Source organism: Equus asinus, chromosome 3 (genome assembly GCF_041296235.1).
Source record: "Equus asinus isolate D_3611 breed Donkey chromosome 3, EquAss-T2T_v2, whole genome shotgun sequence".
Taxonomy (NCBI): domain Eukaryota; kingdom Metazoa; phylum Chordata; class Mammalia; order Perissodactyla; family Equidae; genus Equus; species Equus asinus.
The window spans coordinates 65,846,416-65,866,689 of NC_091792.1; positions in this window are offsets into that span (position 1 = coordinate 65,846,416).

The window sequence follows — 20,274 nt, forward strand, 5'->3', positions numbered from 1 at the left end:
GAATTGTCTTTGTTAGAGTTTCATATTAGAGAATCATACAATATAAACTTTTTTTGTTCTGGCTTCTTTAACCCAACATAATTATGTTGCGATTCATCCATGTTGTTTTGTGTATGAATATTTCATTCTTTATCATTGCTGAGTAGTTTTGCATCATAGAGATAAATCACATTTTGTTCAGTCATTTATCAATTGATGCAAGTTTTGGTTGTTTCCGATTTTGGGCTATTGCAAATACAGCCGCTACGAACATTTGTGTACAAGTTTGCACGTAGACACATGTTTTCATTTCTGTTGGTTAAATACCTACGAGTGGAATTGCTAGGCTGTATGTAAAGCAATTACATACTTTGCTTATGTGTGCTTGCCTTTATCAGAAAAAGCCAAACTTTTCCCCAAAGTAGTTGAATCACTTTATTTCCACTAGTGATATATAATAATTCCTTGCATCATATCCTTGTCAACACTTGGTATTATCAGTCTTTTTAATTTTAGCCATTCTAATTGGTGTGTATAGGTGGTTCATCATGGTTTAATGACATTAAGCATCTTTTCATGTGCTTATTGGCCTTTCATATATCTTCTTTTGTTAAGTGTCCATTAAAATTTTGTGCCCATTTAAAAAATGAGCTGGGTGTTATATTATTGAGATGTAAAAATTCTTTTTATATTCTGGACATATAATTTTTAAAATTTATGACTATTTTCTCCTAATCTGTAGCTTGCCTTTTCCATTTACTAATGGTTTCCTTCAAAGAACAAAAGTTTTTAATTTGAAGAAATATAATTTATTCAATTTTTTTCCTCTTATAGTATGTTCTTATTGTGCCCCATCTAAGGAAACTTTGCTGACCATAGGGTTATGTTTTCTTCTAGGAGATTTGTAGTTTTAGCTTATATATAGACCTAAGCTCCAGTCCAGGTTTTGTGTATGGTGTAAAGTATGAACTGAGGTTCATTTTTTCTCATATGGCTATCTAGTGATTCCAGCACAGATTGTTAAAAAGACTATCTTTTCCTCCATTTCATTACCTGAGACCTTTGTAGAAAATCAATTGACTATGAATGGGTCTATTTCTGGACTCTTAATTTGCTTCATTGATTTATATGTGCATCATTATGCCCAAATCACACTGTCTTAACTACTGAAGATTATAGTAAGTAAAAAAAAAAAAAAAAAAAAACAGGCAGTGTAAATCTTCAAACTTTGTTCTTCTTTTCCAAAATCATTTTGGTTATTCTAGGTCCTTTGCATTTCCACACAAACTTTAGAATCAACTTGCCAATTTTGATGAAAAAATTCTTCTAGAATTTTTATTGGGGTTGCATTAAATTTATAGGTCATTTGTGGGAGAATTTATACTGTAGCAGTATTTAGTTTATCAATTAATAAATATGAAATATCCTTCTATTTCTTAGGCTTTTAATTCATCTCAACAATGCTTTGTAGTTTTTATTGTGCATATATTTAAAAAAAATTATTCCCAAGTATTTCATGTTTTTCAAAGCTGTTGTAAATTTCAATTTTTGATTATTTCTTACTATTATACAGAAGTACAATTGTTTTTTGCATACTGACTTTTCATCCTGAGACTGCTAAACTCATTTATTAGTAACTTTTTGTAGATTCTTTGGAATTTCCTATGTTTATCATCATTTCATTTATGAATAGAGACATTTTTATTTCTTCTTTTCCAAGCTATAGTCCTTTTACTTTTTTTTCTTGCCTTATTGCATTTGCTAGAATTTCTAGTACAATGTTGAATGGAAGTGGTGAGAGCAGACATCTTAGTTTTCCTCCAATTTTAGGCATAAGGTATTTGCCCTTCACCATTAAGTATTTTCCTAGCTGTAGAATTTTCATAGATACTCTTTATCAGGTAGAGGAAGTTCTGTTCCAGTCTGTGAGAGTTTTTATAATGAATGGGTGTTGATTTTTGTCAAATTCATCTATTGAGATTATCATATACTTCTTTTTTTGTCTACTCTGGCAAAATATGCTGATTTTATAAAGTTGTTGAACTAACCTTGCATTCCTGAAATCAACCCCACTTGTTCATTAAGTTTCCTTGTAATATATTGTTGGACATGGTTTGCAAATCTTTTGTTGAGGATTTTGCATCTATGTTCATGAGGGATGTTGACTACAGTTTTCTATTCTTGTAAAATCTTCACCAAGTTTTTGTATATGTGTTATGCTAGCCTCATCAAATGATTGGGAAATGGTTCATTCTCTTCTGTTTTCTGGAAGACCCTATGAAAGATGGGTATTGTTTCATCTGTATCATTCACCTAGGAAGCCATCCGGGCCTGGAGGGTTCTTTTGTGGTTTAAAATTTTTTTTTAATTTTAATTGTGGTAAAATACATGTAAGATTTACTATTTTTAAGCATACAATTCAGTGGTATTATGTATATTCACAATAGTGTGTCACCATAACCACCACCCATCTCCAGAACTCCTTTTATCTTACAAAACTGAAATGCTATATCCGTTAAAAAATATTTCCTCATTTCTCCCTTTCCCCAAGGGTGGCCACTACCATCCTATTTCTAATTTACTTCTGCTTTGGCCAAGAATGTATTCTGTATGGTTTGAACATTTTGAAATTTGTTGGGACTCATGTAACGATCCATCATATGTTCTGTTTTGGTTAATGTCCCATGTGTACTTAAAAAGAAAGTTTACTCTTCTGTGATTGGGTACAGTGTTCTATAAATGTAAATCAGGTCAAATTGGTTCATAGTGTTGTTTAAGTCTTTTATATTCTTACTCATTTTTCTGTGTACTTTATCAATTACTAAAAACAGATAATGAAATCTCCTTTAGTTGTGGACTTCTTTCTTTCTCCTTTCAGTTCTGACAATTTTTGCTTCATTTGTTTTGAAACTCAGTTATTTAGTGCAGACACATTTAGGATTTTTAACATCTTACTGATAAACAGTTCCCCTCATCAGTATGAATTGTCTCCCCCCGAGTAATATTCCTTGTTCTGAAATCTACTTTCTCTGATGTTAGTATAGCCGTTCCAACTTTCTTTCATTAAGTGTTCACATGGTATATCTCTTCTATTCCTATATGGAGAAGTACCTTAATTTTTGAATGTTAAAACCTCCTTGGGGAGGAGGATCCAAGATGGCGCCGTGAGTAGTCCTCTTTGTCTCTCGCCCTTCGAGTCTACAATTATTTGGACACTTATCGCTTGACAAAGGATATCCAGACAACATCTCAGGACGTCTGAGACACCCATGCGACTATACATCGGAAGGCGGATGGACTTTCCTCCGGGAGGATGTGGAAATAGGTGAAAACTCTCCGACCCCGACGGGCAGCCTAGTACCCGCAAGCGGCTTTCTTCCAACGGACGCCCCCAGAGGATCCACACACATCTAGGCCAGGAGCGAGAACACAACAGAGGAGCGACGGTGGAAACAGGTGACCAGAACCCTACCTAAACCCCCCGCAATTACTCCTAAACGCAGAGGGAAACTTTGGAGTTGCACACCTGAGCCCGCGGGGAGAGTCTCTCCCCGCCATTGGCGGGGAGACCCAGCCTGGTGCTCGGGGCACCCGGAGGGTCCCAGAGAGAGACACGGAGGGCACGGAGGTCTCCCAGCTGCCGTTGCCCGCCCCGTGGGACTAGGGATTGCCGGAGATCTCGGAGAGGACCGGGGCGGGGGGAAGTTTCAAAGGCCGGTTCTGCGACCCGGAGGGGAAGCGCCGGAGCTCCGCCCGGGCAGCAGACAAAACTCTCTGTCTGCCGTTAGCAGAGGGGCCACGCTGAACATTCACGGCTCCGGGAGAGGCCCGGAGAGAATCCCAGAGAGCGGGGTGACCCCCAGCTGCCGTTGCCTGCCCCGTGGGGCTAGGGATTGCCGGAGATCTCGGAGAGGACCGGGGCGGGGGGAACTTTCAAAGGCCGGTCCTGCGACCCGGAGGGGAAGCGCCGGAGCTCCGCCAGGCAGCAGACAAAACTCTCTGTCTGCCATTAGCAGAGGGGCCACGCCCAGCATTCAGGGCTTCTGGCAGAGGCCCAGAGAGAATCCCAGAGGGCGGGGCAACCCCCAGCTGCCGTTGCCCGCCCCGTGGGACTAGGGATAGCCGGAGATCTCGGAGAGGACTGGGGCTGGAAAGAGTTCCAGAGACCCAGCTTAGTAGCCTAGTGGGAAACCCTACAGGCTCACAGCAGCCTTAGGGAAAGCCTCTGCACAGCACCAGTAGAAGGCACCCAGCCGCCAGCCACAAGGCTGGAAGACCCCAGGGCAAAAGCAGCATAGCTAGGTGTACTAACCACAGACTGTAGAAGATGCCAATAGCTCTCCTGCGACCCATAGAGGACAAGTGAGTTTTGGTGGGTGCAGAGAGCAACGGAGCAACAAATATAAGTGATCCCACCCCTGGCCGCTGGAAAAGCCCATAACACCGTTGCAGACCCCAAGGAGAGAGCACATCTAGGTGGGCTGCAACAGTAGGCACCTGCAGCCTGAAGCCCCCCTGTGACGGCCCCCACGGCAGAGGAGGGAATACAAAGGGCCACTGTGGCTACGAAGAGGGGCCCAGGCCCAGTTAGCAACTACGGACAGGGTTCCTGGTTGGTGAAGTATAAACAGCGGCTCCCCCCACCACAGCAGCTGAAACAAGTGAAAGGAGCAACTAAACTCTATCTCCATGCAGAGGCACAAATCAACAACATCAAGCAATATGAAAAAATACATTAAATCTCCAGAACAGAAAGAAGGTAACAAATACACAGAAAACAATCCCAAAGAAAATGAGATATATAACCTAAATGATGACGACTTCAAAACAGCCATCATTAAGATTCTCAATGAGTTAAGAGAGAACTCTGACCGACAACTCAACGAGTTCAGGAGCTATGTCACAAAAGAGTTTGATACGATAAAGAAGAACAAAACAGAAATATTGGAAATGAAGAACACAATAGAGGAGATTAAGAAAAATCTAGATGCTCTGAACAGTAGGGCCGATAATATGGAGGAAAGAATTAGCAATTTGGAAGATGGCAATATAGAATTGTTGCAGGCAGAGGAGGAGAGAGAAGCAAGACTTAAAAGAAATGAAGAAACTCTCCGAGAATTATCAGACACAATTAGGAGATGCAACGTAAGGATTATAGGTATACCAGAGGGAGAAGAGAAGGAGAAAGGGGCAGAAAACCTATTCAAAGAAATAATGGCTGAGAACTTCCCAAATCTGGTGAGGGAGATGGATCTGCAGGTGACAGAAGCCAATAGATCTCCAAACTTTATCAATGCAAGAAGACCAACTCCACGACATATAGTAGTGAAGCTAGCAAAAGTCAACGACAAGGAGAAAATATTAAGGACAGCCAGGCAAAAGAAACTAACCTACAAAGGAACCCCCATCAGGCTATCAGCAGATTTCTCAGCAGAAACTTTACAGGCTAGAAGAGAGTGGAATGATATATTCAAAAATCTGAAGGACAAAAATCTACAGCTGAGAATTCTCTACCCAGCGAAAATATCCTTCAAATATGATGGAGAAATAAAAACTTTTCCAGATAAACAAAAATTAAGGGAGTTTATTGCCACAAAACCTCCTCTTCAGGAAATCCTCAGGAAAACCCTCACTCCTGAAAAATCCAAAAAAGGAAAGGGGCTACAAAACCAAGAGCAGAGGCGATAAGTAGAAGGACAACAACAGAGAGTAGCAGCTCTACATCAGAACAGATTAAACCATGGGACGAGAAACAAAGGAAACTGAAGAAAACCGGAAAACAAGACACAAAATGGGAGTGGAAGGCCCCCACGTCTCAATAATCACTCTAAATGTAAATGGATTGAACTCCCCAATCAAAAGACACAGAGTGGCAGGATGGATCAAAGAACAAGATCCAACAATATGCTGCCTCCAGGAAACACACCTCAGCCCCAAAGACAAACACAGACTCAGAGTGAAGGGATGGAGAACAATACTCCAAGCTAATAACGAACAAAAGAAAGCAGGTGTCGCTATACTAATATCAGACAAGGTAGATTTCAAAGCAAAACAGATAAAGAAAGATAAAGAGGGACAGTATATAATGATAAAAGGGACTCTCCACCAAGAAGACATAACACTTATAAATATATACGCACCCAACACAGGAGCACCAAAATTTGTAAAGCAACTCTTAATAGAACTAAAAGAAGACATCAACAACAATACAATAATAGTAGGGGACCTCAACACACCATTAACACCAATGGACAGAACATCCAGACAGAAAATCAACAGGGAAATAATAGAATTAAATGAAAAATTAGACCAGATGGACTTAATAGATATATATAGAACACTTCATCCAAAAACAGCAGGTTACACATTCTTCTCAAGTGCACATGGAACATTCTCAAGGATTGACCATATTTTGGGAACCAAAGCAAACATCAATAAATACAAGAGAGTTGAAATAATATCAAGCATCTTTTCTGATCATAACGCTATTAAACTAGAAATCAACTACAAGAAAAAAGCAGAGAAAGGTGCAAAAATGTGGAGACTAAACAACACGCTTCTCAACAAACAATGGATCATTGAAGAAATTAAAGAAGAAATCAAATATTATCTGGAGACAAATGAAAATGAGAACACGACATACCAAATCATTTGGGATGCAGCAAAAGCAGTCCTAAGAGGGAAATTCATTGCAATACAGGCTCACCTCACTAAACAAGAAAAAGCTCACGTAAGCAACCTCAAACGACACCTAACAGAACTAGAAAAAGAAGAACAAACAAAGCCCAGAGTCAGTAGAAGGAGGGAAATAATAAAAATAAGAGCAGAAATAAACGATATTGAAACAAAAAAGACAATAGAAAGGATCAATGAAACAAAGAGTTGGTTCTTCGAAAGAATTAACAAAATTGACAAACCCCTAGCCAGACTCACCAAGAAAAAAAGAGAGAAATCGCAAATTAATAAAATCAAGAATGACAGAGGAGAAATCACAACAGATACCAATGAAATACAAGAGATCATAAGAGAATACTATGAAAAACTATATGCCAACAAATTGAACAACCTGGAAGAAATGGACAAATTCCTAGACTCCTACAATCTCCCCAAACTGAATCAGGAAGAAATGGAGAATCTGAATAGACCCATCACAAGTAAGGAAATAGAAACGGTAATCAAAAACCTCCCCAAAAACAAGAGTCCAGGACCAGACGGCTTCTCTGGAGAATTCTACCAAACATTCAAAGAAGACTTAATACCCATTCTCCTCAAACTGTTCCAGAAAATTGAGAAAGATGGAGAACTCCCTAACACATTCTATGAAGCCAACATCACTCTGATCCCCAAACCTGACAAGGACAACACAAAGAAGGAGAACTACAGGCCGATATCACTGATGAACATAGATGCAAAAATCCTCAACAAAATTTTGGCAAACCGATTACAGCAATACATCAAAAAGATTATACACCATGATCAAGTGGGATTTATACCAGGGACACAGGGATGGTTCAACATCCGCAAGTCAATCAATGTGATACACTACATCAACAAAATGAAAAACAAAAACCACATGATATCTCAATAGATGCAGAGAAAGCATTCGACAAGATCCAACACCCATTTATGATAAAGACCCTCAGTAAAATGGGTATAGAAGGAAAGTACCTCAACATAATAAAGGCCATGTATGATAGACCCACAGCAAACATCATACTCAACGGACAAAAGCTGAAAGCCATCCCTCTGAGGACAGGAACAAGACAAGGGTGCCCACTTTCACCACTCCTATTCAACATAGTACTGGAGGTGCTGGCCAGAGCAATTTGGCAGGAAAAAGAAATAAAAGGAATCCAAATAGGTAACGAAGAAGTAAAACTCTCGTTGTTTGCAGACGACATGATCTTATACATAGAAAACCCCAAAGAATCCACAGAAAAACTATTAGAAATAATCAACAACTACAGCAAAGTAGCAGGGTATAAAATTAACGTGCATAAATCAGTAGCATTTCTATACACTAACAATAAACTAACAGAAAAAGAACTCAAGAGCTCTATCCCATTCACAATCGAAACGAAAAGAATAAAATACCTTGGGATAAACTTAACCAAGGAAGTGAAGGATCTATACAATGAAAACTACAAGACTTTCTTGAAAGAAATTGACGATGACATAAAGAGATGGAAAGACATTCCTTGCACATGGATTGGAAGAATAAACATAGTTAAAATGTCCATACTACCTAAAGCAATATACAGATTCAATGCTATCCCAATCAGAATCCCAAGAACATTCTTCACAGAAATTGAACAAACAATCCTAAAATTCATATGGGGCAACAAAAGACCGCGAATTGCTAAAGCAATCCTGAGCAAGAAAAACAAAGCCGGCGGAATCACAATCCCCGATTTCAAAACATACTACAAAGCTACAGTGATCAAAACAGCATGGTACTGGTACAAAAACAGGTCCACAGATCAATGGAACAGAATTGAAAGCCCAGAGATAAAACCACACATCTATGGACAGCTAATCTTCGACAAAGGAGCAGAGGGCCTACAATGGAGAAAAGAAAGTCTCTTCAACAAATGGTGCTGGGAAAACTGGTCAGCCACATGCAAAAGATTGAAAATCGACCATTCTTTTTCACCACACACCAAAATAAACTCAAAATGGATCAAAGACCTAAAGATTAGGCCTGAGACAATAAGTCTTTTGGAAGAGAATATAGGCAGTACACTCTTTGACATCAGTTTCAAAAGAATCTTTTCGGACACTGTAACTCCTCAGTTGAGGGAAACAATAGAAAGAATAAACAAATGGGACTTCATCAGACTAAAGAGCTTCTTCAAGGCAAGGGAAAACAGAATTGAAACAAAAAAACAGCTCACTAATTGGGAAAAAATATTTACAAGCCACTTATCCGACAAAGGGTTAATCTCCATAATATACAAAGAACTCACACTGCTTAACAACAAAAAAACAAACAACCCGATCAAAAAATGGGCAGAGGACATGAACAGACATTTCTCAAAAGAAGATATGAATATGGCCAATAGACACATGAAAAGATGTTCATCATCGCTAATCATCAGGGAAATGCAAATCAAAACTACACTAAGATATCACCTTACCCCCGTTAGATTGGCAAAAACATCCAAAACCAAGAACGACAAATGTTGGAGAGGTTGTGGAGAAAGAGGAACCCTCATACACTGTTGGTGGGAATGCAAACTGGTACAGCCACTATGGAAAACAGTATGGAGATTTCTCAAAAAGTTAAAAATAGAAATACCCTATGACCCAGCCATCCCATTACTGGGTATCTATCCTAAGAACCTGATATCAGATATCTCAAGAGTCCGTTGCACCCCTATGTTCATCGCAGCATTATTTACAATAGCCAAGACGTGGAACCAGCCTACATGCCCAGAAACTGATGATTGGATAAAGAAGATGTGGTATATATACACAATGGAATACTACTCAGCCATAAAAAAAGACGAAATTGGCCCATTCACAACAACGTGGATGGACCTCGAGGGCATTATGTTAAGCGAAATAAGTCAGTCAGAGAAAGACGAACTCTATATGACTCCACTCATAGGTGGAAATTAGTATATTGAGAAGGAGATCTGATCGGTGGTTACCAGGGAAAAGGGGGGGTGGGGGGAGGGTACGGAGGGGGAAGTGGTGTACCCACAATATGACTAACAAAAATGTACAACTGAAATCTCAAAAGGTTGTAATCTATCATAACATTAATAAAAAAAAAAAAAAAACCTCCTTGTATTACTGGGATAAACCCCACTTGCTCATGATGTATTATCCTTTTCATATATTTCTGTCTTCAATTTACTAACTTTTAAAAGGGTTCTGAATTGTAATTTTATTTTTTGAAACATACGTATGGGATATTAGCCTATGATTTTATTTTCTTTCAATGCTTTTTTAAGGTTTTGGTGTTAGTGCAATGGTGGCCTCCCACCAAAATATGTTTGCACGTCAAGACCGAAGATGCCATACACACCAACAGTGTATAAAAAGATTTATGGCTCAAGTGATGGGACTCTCTGGGGAGAGCAGGGTGGATGTAAGCTGGTCCAGAATGTCTTGAGTGAAGGAAGGGAGATGTGTGGCAGGTGGATTTGGTTTTCATGGTGGTTGGAGGGTGGGGCAGAGTGAGAGGCTTGTGTGGTTTGGCTTTCAGTGCCAAGGGAGGGAACCAGGGGGCGTTTGTATAGGTTTGCCCAGATGTGGGACAAAAGGGAGAAGCCTTACAAAGGCTTGTAAAGTGTCAGCTGTCAGACATCAAAAATCAGTCAGCCTCTCTATTATACAACCTATCTCTGTGTTTATATGTGAATGTACATATCACGTAGACAGTTTGTACTTGGTTTTGGCTTTTAAAATCCAGTCTGACGACATCTGCTTTTTAATTGGAATTTTTAATTCATTTACACTTGATATAATTGATATGGTATAGGTTGCAGTCTACAAAATTGCTATTTGTTTTCTATGTTTTCAATCCATTATGGGATTCCATTCTGCCTGCTTTTGGGTAAACCAAAGTTTGTTTACGATTTTATTTTAATTCTTTTATTATGCCTTTTACTTATACTTCTTCATGGTTTTTTTTAGTGGTTTCTCTAGGGATTACAATATGCATCACTTACTTATCATAGTCTACTTAGAGTTAGCATTGTACTATTTCACATAAAATATAAATATCTTACAACAGTATAATTCCTTTCGTGGCAGTTATTCTAGTTATTATGTCTGTCTAACAAATAACCCCAAAATTCAGTGGCGTAAACAAACATTTATTATGCTTGTGGATTCCCCAGGTCAGGAAATTGGACAGAGCTCAGTGGGGATGAATTTTCTCTGCTCTTTAATGCCCAGGAACTCAGCTAGAAGACTTGAATGCTCGGGGCTGGAATTACTCAAAGGCTCATTTATTTGTATCAGGCAGATGAGTCTGGCTGCTGGTTGGTACCCTAGCTGGATCCGTCAGCTGGAATACCTACACGTGGCCTCACCAAGTGGCTTGAGCATCAACACGAGGGCTGTGTTACAAGGATGAGCATCCTGAGAGAAAGACAGATGCAGGCAGAAGCCAAACTACACTTCATGACATAGCTGTGGAAGCCACTCAGTGTATCTTTTGCCACCTTCTCCTTGTCAAGGCAGCTGCTGTGAAGACCAGGCCATGTTCAAGGGGAAGGGAATCAGACTCTACCCTTTTTATGAAAGGAGTGTCAAGGAGTATCTATGGGACCAGAAGTATTGCTATGGCCTTTTCTGAAAAATATAAGCTACCACAGTCAGCCTTCTGGCCACAACAATTCATCTCTCACCTGCAAAATACACTCACTCCTTTCCCAGGACTCCCTGAGGTCTCATCCTTTTATGGCATCAGTCTCAGCCTCAATGTCTAGGATCTCATTACCTAAATCAGGTCCAGCTGTGGACCAGGCACGTTGGGTGTACACATCACATAGAGCCTATTATATCTTGGTCTGAAGGCCCATAAACTAAAGGGACAAATTATCTGCTCCCCTCACTAGTAGTGGGACAGACATGTGGTAACTAGTACAGACCCTGCCTTTCAAAAGTGGAGAGGACACGGGAGGCACACCAGAGTCACCGGTCCATGGCAGTTCTGAAATCTAGCCAGCTACATGTTTCCAGTTTCTTGATCAGATCTCAGTCCGTCTATCTGGGAATAATTCTCCATGGCTCTTGGCTCCACCCTTCAGCTCTTTGCCGTGTAAGTCATCCTTTCTTTTTCATAAGAAATGCTCCGTGTTTGCAGGTATAGTTTTTTTGGTTGCTTCCTGTTGTCGTAGTTTGGGGTCCAAGGCTTTCTTTTCATTTGGTATTGTCTCTGTTCCTTTGAATTCAAGCTGGTAGTGTTTTCACTATTACAATTTTCTTTAAAACTTTGCTTTCTTTCTATGAACTTATTAGAGATCACATTATTAGACAAAAGCTACATTCTGAAATTTCATCAAGATAAATCCTTCTCTATTTGAGGATTTCTCTAAGACTCCTGAGGATCAAAACACTTAAAATTCTTAGAAACTCTATTGTCACCGGAAAGGATCTTTGTGGCATGCTCTTAAGATCCTTAGAGAGCCTTTGGTTTGACTGAATAGTTCTTGGATGCACCTACTTAGATCTTTCTGAGGCCTTAACACATGATCATATAATCTCACCCTAAATTTGATCTTTGTTCTGATGCCCTGTCTAAATTTGCAAATTTTGAAAAGATTGGGAAGGAGAAACAGATTTGTTTTTTAACGCAGTAAGTTATGAATCCTTCATATATTCTAGAAATTTCACTTTAAAATGGAATAATTCATTTTTAACTCATCTCTCTCCTCTCCCACAGGAGCTAGAAGAATCCAGGCAGCACCTCCAACACCCTACCTGGAGTTCTCCTTAGAAAGATCATCCAGATTACTAAGTATCCTTTATATTTTATTTATTTTTTTATTGAGATATACTTGACATACAGCACTATTTTAGTTTCAGGGGTACAACATTTGATTAGATATTGGTAGATGCTGCAAAATGATCACCATAAGAATTGTAGTTAACATCCATCACCATGTATAATTATAGACTTGTTTTCTTCTTGTGATGAGAACTTTTAAGATTTACTCTCTTAGCAACTTTCAAATATGCAATAGAGTGGTCTTAACTCTAGTCATCATGCTGTACATTACACCCTCATGACTTATTTACTTGATAACTGGAAGTTGGTACCTTTTGACCCCCTTCACCCGTTTCTCTCACCTCTTATCCTCCACCTCTGGAAACCAACAATCTGTTTTCTGTATCTATGAGCTTGTTTTTCTTTTTTTATATTTCACATATAAGTGAGATTATACCGTATTTGTCTTTCTCTGTCTGACTTATTTCACTTAACATAATGTCCTCAAGTTTCATCCATGTTATTGCAAATGGCAAGATTACATTCTTTTTTATTTCTGAATAATATTCCATCGTGTGTTTGTGTGTGTGTGTGTGTGTGTGTGTGTGTGTATACCCCACATTTTCTTTATCCATTCATCAATCAATGGACACTTAGGTCGTTTCCATGTCTTGGCTATTGTAAATAATGCTGCAATGAACATTGGGGTACATATATCTTTTCGAGTTAGTGTTTTTATTTTCTTTGGATAAATATCCAGAAATGAAATTGCTGGATCATATAGTAGTTCTATTTTTAAGTTTTTGGGGAACCTCCATCCTGCTTTCCATAGTGGCTGCACCAATTTCCATTCCCACTAACAGTGCACAAGGGTTCCCTTTTCTCCTCATTCTCATCAACACTTCCTATTTCTTGTCTTTTTTGATAATAGCCATTCTAACGGGTGTGAGATGATATCTCCCTGCGGTTTCAATTTGCATTTCCCTGATGATTAGTGATGTTGAGCATCTTTTCATATATCTGTTGGCCATCTATATGTCTTCTTTGGAAAAATGTCTATTCAGAGCCTCTGCCCATTTTTTAATCACATTGTTTTTTTGCTATTGAGTAGTGTGAGGTTTTTTTTAAAATATATTTTGGATATTAGCCCCTTGCCAGATTTACGATTTGCAAATAGTTTCTCCCATTCAATAGGTTGCCTTTTCATTTTGTTGATGATTTCCTTTGCTGTGCAGAAGCTTTTTAGTTTGATGTAGTCCCACTTATTTATTTTTGCTTTGTTGCCTTTGCTTTTGGTGTCAAATCCAAAAAATCACCAGGACTGATATCAAAGAGCTTACTGTCTATGTTTTCTTCTGGGAGTTTTATGGTTTCAGGTCCTACATTCAAGTCTTTAATCCATTTTTTTCTTTTGAGGAAGATTAGCCCTGAGCTAACATCTGCCACCAAACCTCCTCTTTTTGCTGAGGAAGACTGGCCTTGAGCTAACATCCACGCCCATCTCCCTCTAGTTTATATGTGGGACGCCTGCCACAGCATGGTTTGACAAGTGGTGCATAGGTGTGCACCCAGGATCCAAACTGGCAAACCCCGGGCCACCAAAGTGGAACATGCAAACTTAACTGCGGCACTATTGGGCTGGTCCTAAGTCTTTAATCCATTTTGAGTTAATATTATATATGATATAAGATAGTGATCCAGTTTCATTCTTTTACATGTGGCTGTCCAGTTTTCCCAACACAATTTATTGAAGAGATTGTCATTGTGTATTCTTGGCTCCTTTGTCATAGACTAATTGACTAATATGTGTGAGTTTATTTCTGGGCTCTCTATTCTGTTCCATTGATCTCTGTCTGTTTTTATGACAATACCAGAATGTTCTGATTACTAGAGCTCTGTAATATAGTTTAAATCAGGAAGCATGATGCCCCCAGTTTTGTTTTTCTTTCTCAAGATTGCTTTGGCTATTCAGGTCATTTGCGGCTCTTTACAAATTTTAGGATTTCTTGTTCTACTGTGAAAAATGCCGTTGGAGTGTTGATAGAGATTGCACTGAATCTGTAGACTGCTTTGGGTAGTGTGGATATTTTAACAATATTAATTCTTTCAGTCCATGAGCACAGAATATCTTTCCATTTATTTGTGTCTTCTTCAATTGTTGTATCTTATAGTTTACACATTACCACAGGCAACATTGTTACAACATTTTCTACCATTATATAAAACGTCCTATTGCTTTAACTTCCCATAATATTTCCTTCACTTTTCTTTAAGTCCTTACTGACACTTCCTGAAGAGTCATTAGACTTCTGTCAACAGTGTTTTTGAGGCCCTTTACAGTTTCATTAATGCTCTCCTCAAGGTCCTTCCAGCGTCTACTCACTGCTTGGTCCCAAAGCCACTCCCACATGTTTTAGTTTAATTTTTGTTTGTTTGTTTTGTTATACAAAGCACCCACTCTCTGTTCCAGTTAATTTGACTGAATAACAAATTAACCCAAAACGCAGTGGCACAGGCAACCATTTATTGTGTTCGTGAATTTTGTGGGCTGGGAACTTAGACACACTGGGCATAGCTTGTCTTTGCTGCTCAGAGTCGGGAACTCAGCCAGAGGACTTGAAAGCTGGGACCTGGAAACAGCTTAAAGGTCATTCACTTATATGCCCGGCAGTTGATGCTGGTTCTTGGCTGGGACATTAGTTGGGGCTATTAGCTGGAATATTTACATGTGGGCTCTTTAAGTGGGCTGGGCTTCATTACAACACGATTTCAAGGGTTTCACGTGTGAGCTTCTCAAGGGAGAGAGAACCAGGTGGGGGGCATATTGCTCTTTATGATTTAGCTTTGGAAGTCTTGCAACATATCTGTATGGATCATTGTACCCACAGGATTTTAATTTATAGAAGTGACTCAGCAATGACTTGGAGAAGTCAATGCCATTGAAAGAGGAATTTATTCCTTACACTTTGCAAGAGAAGAAAGCATGCCATGCCATGGAGGGCCACCTGGGGAAGCACCAGGTTTGGCCAGGAGGCAGAAGCAGGAGCCATGTGCAAGTGTGGCTGAGAGATTGTATTGCATTTTCTGTAGGAAAGGGAGAGCAGACCAGGAGAAACACTCAGGAATGGGGAGTTCGAACAATGTCAGCAGGCTCCGGGCTAGCAGGGTGGTCTCTAGGTGTCTGGTACCTGGCCCTGCGGTGATTTAGCGCAGGGGAGATATTGGCTTTGTGTGTGAGAGTCAGATAAAGGGGGTGTTTGGGAATATGGACTCAGGGTTAGTTGGTTTGCATATGAAGGGCATGTTCCCACATCAGTTTTCTATTATCTTAGGAGTTAACTAGCCTTGGGAGAAGCAGTCTTTCCTCAGCCAGAAAGGCCTCCCAGGATGTCAAAATATCATAAAATTTAAAAAACATGATTAATATAATATTTTTTGCCACATTCTAGTTATTAAGGGAGTCATAAAGGCCAGCTCACGTTCAAGAAGAGGGTAATTAGACTCCAACAGCTGAAAGGAATATCAAGAGTTTGGAAGAGAACGTGGGACTAATATTGTTGTGGACATTAAAAAAATACAATCTGCCTCAACTGTGCTTTTTGCTATTGTTGCCAAGCATTTTACTTCTGGATGTATTATGAACCCCACGATACTCTGCTCTTGTTTTTGCTTTAAACAGGCAGTCGTCTTTTAAAGAAATTAAGAGAAGGAAAGGAAGACAACATTTTATATTTATACTCTTATTTACCATTTTCAATATCCTTCACTCCTTCCTGTAAATCCATAATCTGGAGACCTGGAATCAGCTCCCTGCAACCTGAAGAGGTTTATTTGGCATTTATTGGAGAGACTGTTTACTTTCAAAAATTATTTTAGCTTTTGTTTATCTGAAAATCTTTATTCTATCCTCATTTTTCAAAAATATTCTCATTGGATATAGAGTTCTAGGCTTACAGATGATTTTCTTTCAGCACTTTAAAGATGTTATACTATTGCCATGGCTTCCATCGTTTCTTGCAGAAATCAGTCATATTTTGTACTATCGTTTCTCTGGATGTAATGCATCTATTTTCCCGCTGGCTACTTTTTAGATTTTTCTCTTTGCCATTTTCAAGAGTTTGACGATGATGTTCCTAGGTGGTTTTTCTTTGTATTTTTTCTTCTTGGGGTTTACTGAGTTTCTTGGATCTATAAATTGATGTTTTTCAATATATTGGACAAATTTTGGCCTTTATTTCTTCATTTTTTTTTTCTCCTTCTTTTTCTCTCTCCTCTCCTTCTCGGACTCCAGTCACTGATATGTTAGATCACTTCATATTCCCACAAACCATTGAGGTTCCATGTGTTTTTTTCCAATGTCTTTTCTGTTTTTTAGTTTGGATAATTTCTATTTATCTATCTGCAAGTCCATTGACCATTTCTTCTCTTATTATGCCCTTTCAGTGAACTCTTCATCTCAGATATTATAAAATATTAGAATTTCTAAAAATTCTAGAATTTCCCTTTAGTTCCCTTTCATAATTTTCATTTCTCAGCTTAGAATCTCCATGTATTCACTCATATGTCTGTCTTTTCTTTTGGATTCTTGAACACATTTGTAATAGGACTATAATAATTTAAGGTCCTTTTCTGCTAATCCCAACATCTGAGTCATCTTGGAATCTCTTTCTATTGACTCTTTTTTTTTAAATTATGAGTCACAGTTTCTCATTTCTTTGTATGTTCAGTAATTTTGTGTTGGATGCTGGACCTGGTAGATAATACGACACAGATTCTGGATTATGTTCTCCACCTTTAGATTGATGAGTTTTGTTTTAGCAGGTGCATCCTTTACATCCTGCCAGGCTGTCTTTATTCTTTATTAGGCTGGGCTCGTATTGGTTTGGCCTTCAGTTGTAGAGCATTGCCCTTACTTTAGGCAGCAGTCAGCAAACTTTGGACTAGGCACTAAATCCAACCTATGGCCTATTTTTGTGCAGCCTGTGAACTAAGCATTGTTTTTACATTTTTAAATAATTAGTTTTTAAAAAGAAGAAAAAGAAAAAGAAGATCCATGTGGCTCACAAAATCTAAAATATTTGCTATCTGGTCCTCTCTAGTAAAAGTTTACCAACCACAACTCTAGGGTATGGGACTTTTCTCAAGGTATGGCCTTTCTGGGGTCTCTCTAAATGCCCAAGATGCTCAATGAGGTCTTTTCATCCTGTAATAGGGCAAAATTCCAACATTTTTCAGATCTACAAACTCTGGTATCCCTTCAGCTCTCAGTCCCATACCAACTACTCTTTGCTAAGCCTAATGGAATCTCACATTGCACATGCACAGGGTAGCCAAGTACCCATAGGGAAGCCCCATGCAAACTTTTGGTGCCCCCCTACCCCCCATGAGCTTCCTCATCTCACGGACTTTACCCTGAACAGCATAGCCATTGCCAGAGCCCTAAACCCAAATCTCTGCCTCCTCAGCTCCATGAGACCGCCATGCTCTGCTCAGGCTCCATCCTCTGCACCATAGTCCAGAATGTTCCCTTCAACTGAAAGCCAGGGCAAATGTGTGGTTCCCCTTATGTATTTCCTTTCCCAAGGATCACAGTCTCCCTCTGTCCATGGTCCATACTTAAGAATACTTGCCTCATACATTTGGTCCAGTTGTTTATTTTAGGAAGGCAATTCTAGTTGCTCCCTTTTTGTCTAAAGTGGAAGTCCTTAGCTGATATGTCCTGTCTGCCTACTGCGATCTAGGGGCTCCCCCCATCTTTTTATCCCACCCCTGCTCTGCGATTTGTTTGTTGAAGGAACTGTGTTATTTGCCTGATTTTTTAAATATTCTGGATTTTGCTATTTTCATGTCTAATGTGTCAGTTAATATGGCTTCTGATTCTCTGTAAATTGGTAGTTGAGTTTAGACATTTGATGAGGTTCGGTTTTGATATTTTTGGCGAGAGTATTTCATAGTGGTGGCGAGTTATTCTATCAGGAGGCACACAATATTTGGTGGGCTCTCTTTCTGGGATATTATCAACTGTTGTGTTACATACCTGCATTCACTGGCTCATTAGATGTGCATCCTTACTTTTTTTAGTTTAGAAAGTTGATGTCATAGTATACATACACAGATTCAGTATCCTGATTTTTAAACCCAACTATATAGAATATATATTCTATATAGAATATATATTCTATATATTTCATTATGTATTTCGGGGTCTAAAGCAGAGGCTTTTCTTCCCTGGACAAGACTATTTTAAGAATTCTTTTGATTTGAATAAAACAGAAGCCATTAGACACCAGGAGACTAGCCCTTTATTCCTATTGTTTTCCATGCCAGATACAACCCATACTTCTGGCCCTTTGACCATGACTGGTCATCGACCCTCATTCAAATAGTCTCTGAGCCCCAGAACTGGTGCAGGACATTCATTTTGTGATTGGGGCAGATGAAGGGTTTTACCCTAAACCTTCAGCTCAATCTCTGCAAGTACTACAGGGTGAGTGTTCTAAGATGAGGCAATACCTTGAAATATTTCATTATTTCACTTATGGCAAAAATTAACAGCCTATACAGTAACCTAATTATGATCTTTCATCTTATTTGAGATGTTGATAGGAAAACCTTTCCTCTAATATCTTATAATATATACAACTATATGTGTATATCCTGTAATATTTTTTATATATCTGTGTCTACCTGTCTGTCTGTCCACCTACCTATCTGTCTACCGACTGTCTATCCATCTATCTTTTCACCCACCCATCTATCTATCCATAAAGCTTATCTCGTGGAAAGGGCCCTCAGTCTGGCTTGTCTGGTTTAAGAACAAGGAGTAATAACTTAGACTGTTGATCAGGCCATCCCCTTTCCTTCCCTGCCAAGAGTTTGGGTCTCAAAGTCTCAGTCCTAAAACCCCGGAGAGCATGGGTCTGCTTTCCTACTCTTTCCCACTTCACATCAACAGCGATACGTACAAATCCTCCACCGCTGATGACAAGATGAGTTAGTTTCTTGAAAATGAATACTCTCCATTAAATAAAGAAGGAGAAACAGTAAATCAGGAGAGAGATGGAGAACAAAAGACGATATTCACAGCCTTACTAATGTCAACTTCGATTCTCCAGAGAAGGAAAGATGCTTATGTTCTGCAGTTGGGGTTGAGGGAGGGTCAGAATCTCCACAGACGTCGTTTTCCTGGGGCTCTCCCTAATCCCAGCTATCCAAAACCTTCCTTAAACATCCTTTGAAATGACTATAATAATCTCTACAGGTTCACTAGAGTTTACATAACTCTCCCATTAATGGTGAGCATTTGGGTTACTCGCCTTGTTTTACTTGTATATATATATACATATATATATATAGCTGAGATGAACATCTTCCAGCAAGGGAGGCAGGGAACAGTTATCTTCAGTGTGCCAGCCTCTGTGGTGCAGGAAGGCACTCGGGAACGGGAGTCCGTGCTCGGCAGGTGAAGCCTCGCGTCTGCCACACCTGGACACCCCCTCTGCCCAATTGTATATTCTATTCATAATACACTTCGATCCACTGATTAAGTTGTTCATCATTTGCTATATTTGTTGTAAATTTATTTGCCAGTTTGCTCCTTGCCTTTTAGGGTTTTTGAAAAATCAAATGTTGAATTTTTTTAACTGGAACTTTTTTGTGTGTGAGGAAGACTGGCCCTGAGCTAACATCTTTTGCCAATCTTCCTCTATTTTGTATGTGGGATGCTGCCACAGCATGGCTTGATGAGTGGTGTGTATGTAGGTCCATGTCCAGGATCCAAACCCCTGAATCCTGGGCTGCCCAAGTGGAGCACGTGAACTTAACCACTGCACAATTGGACCAGCCCCTAA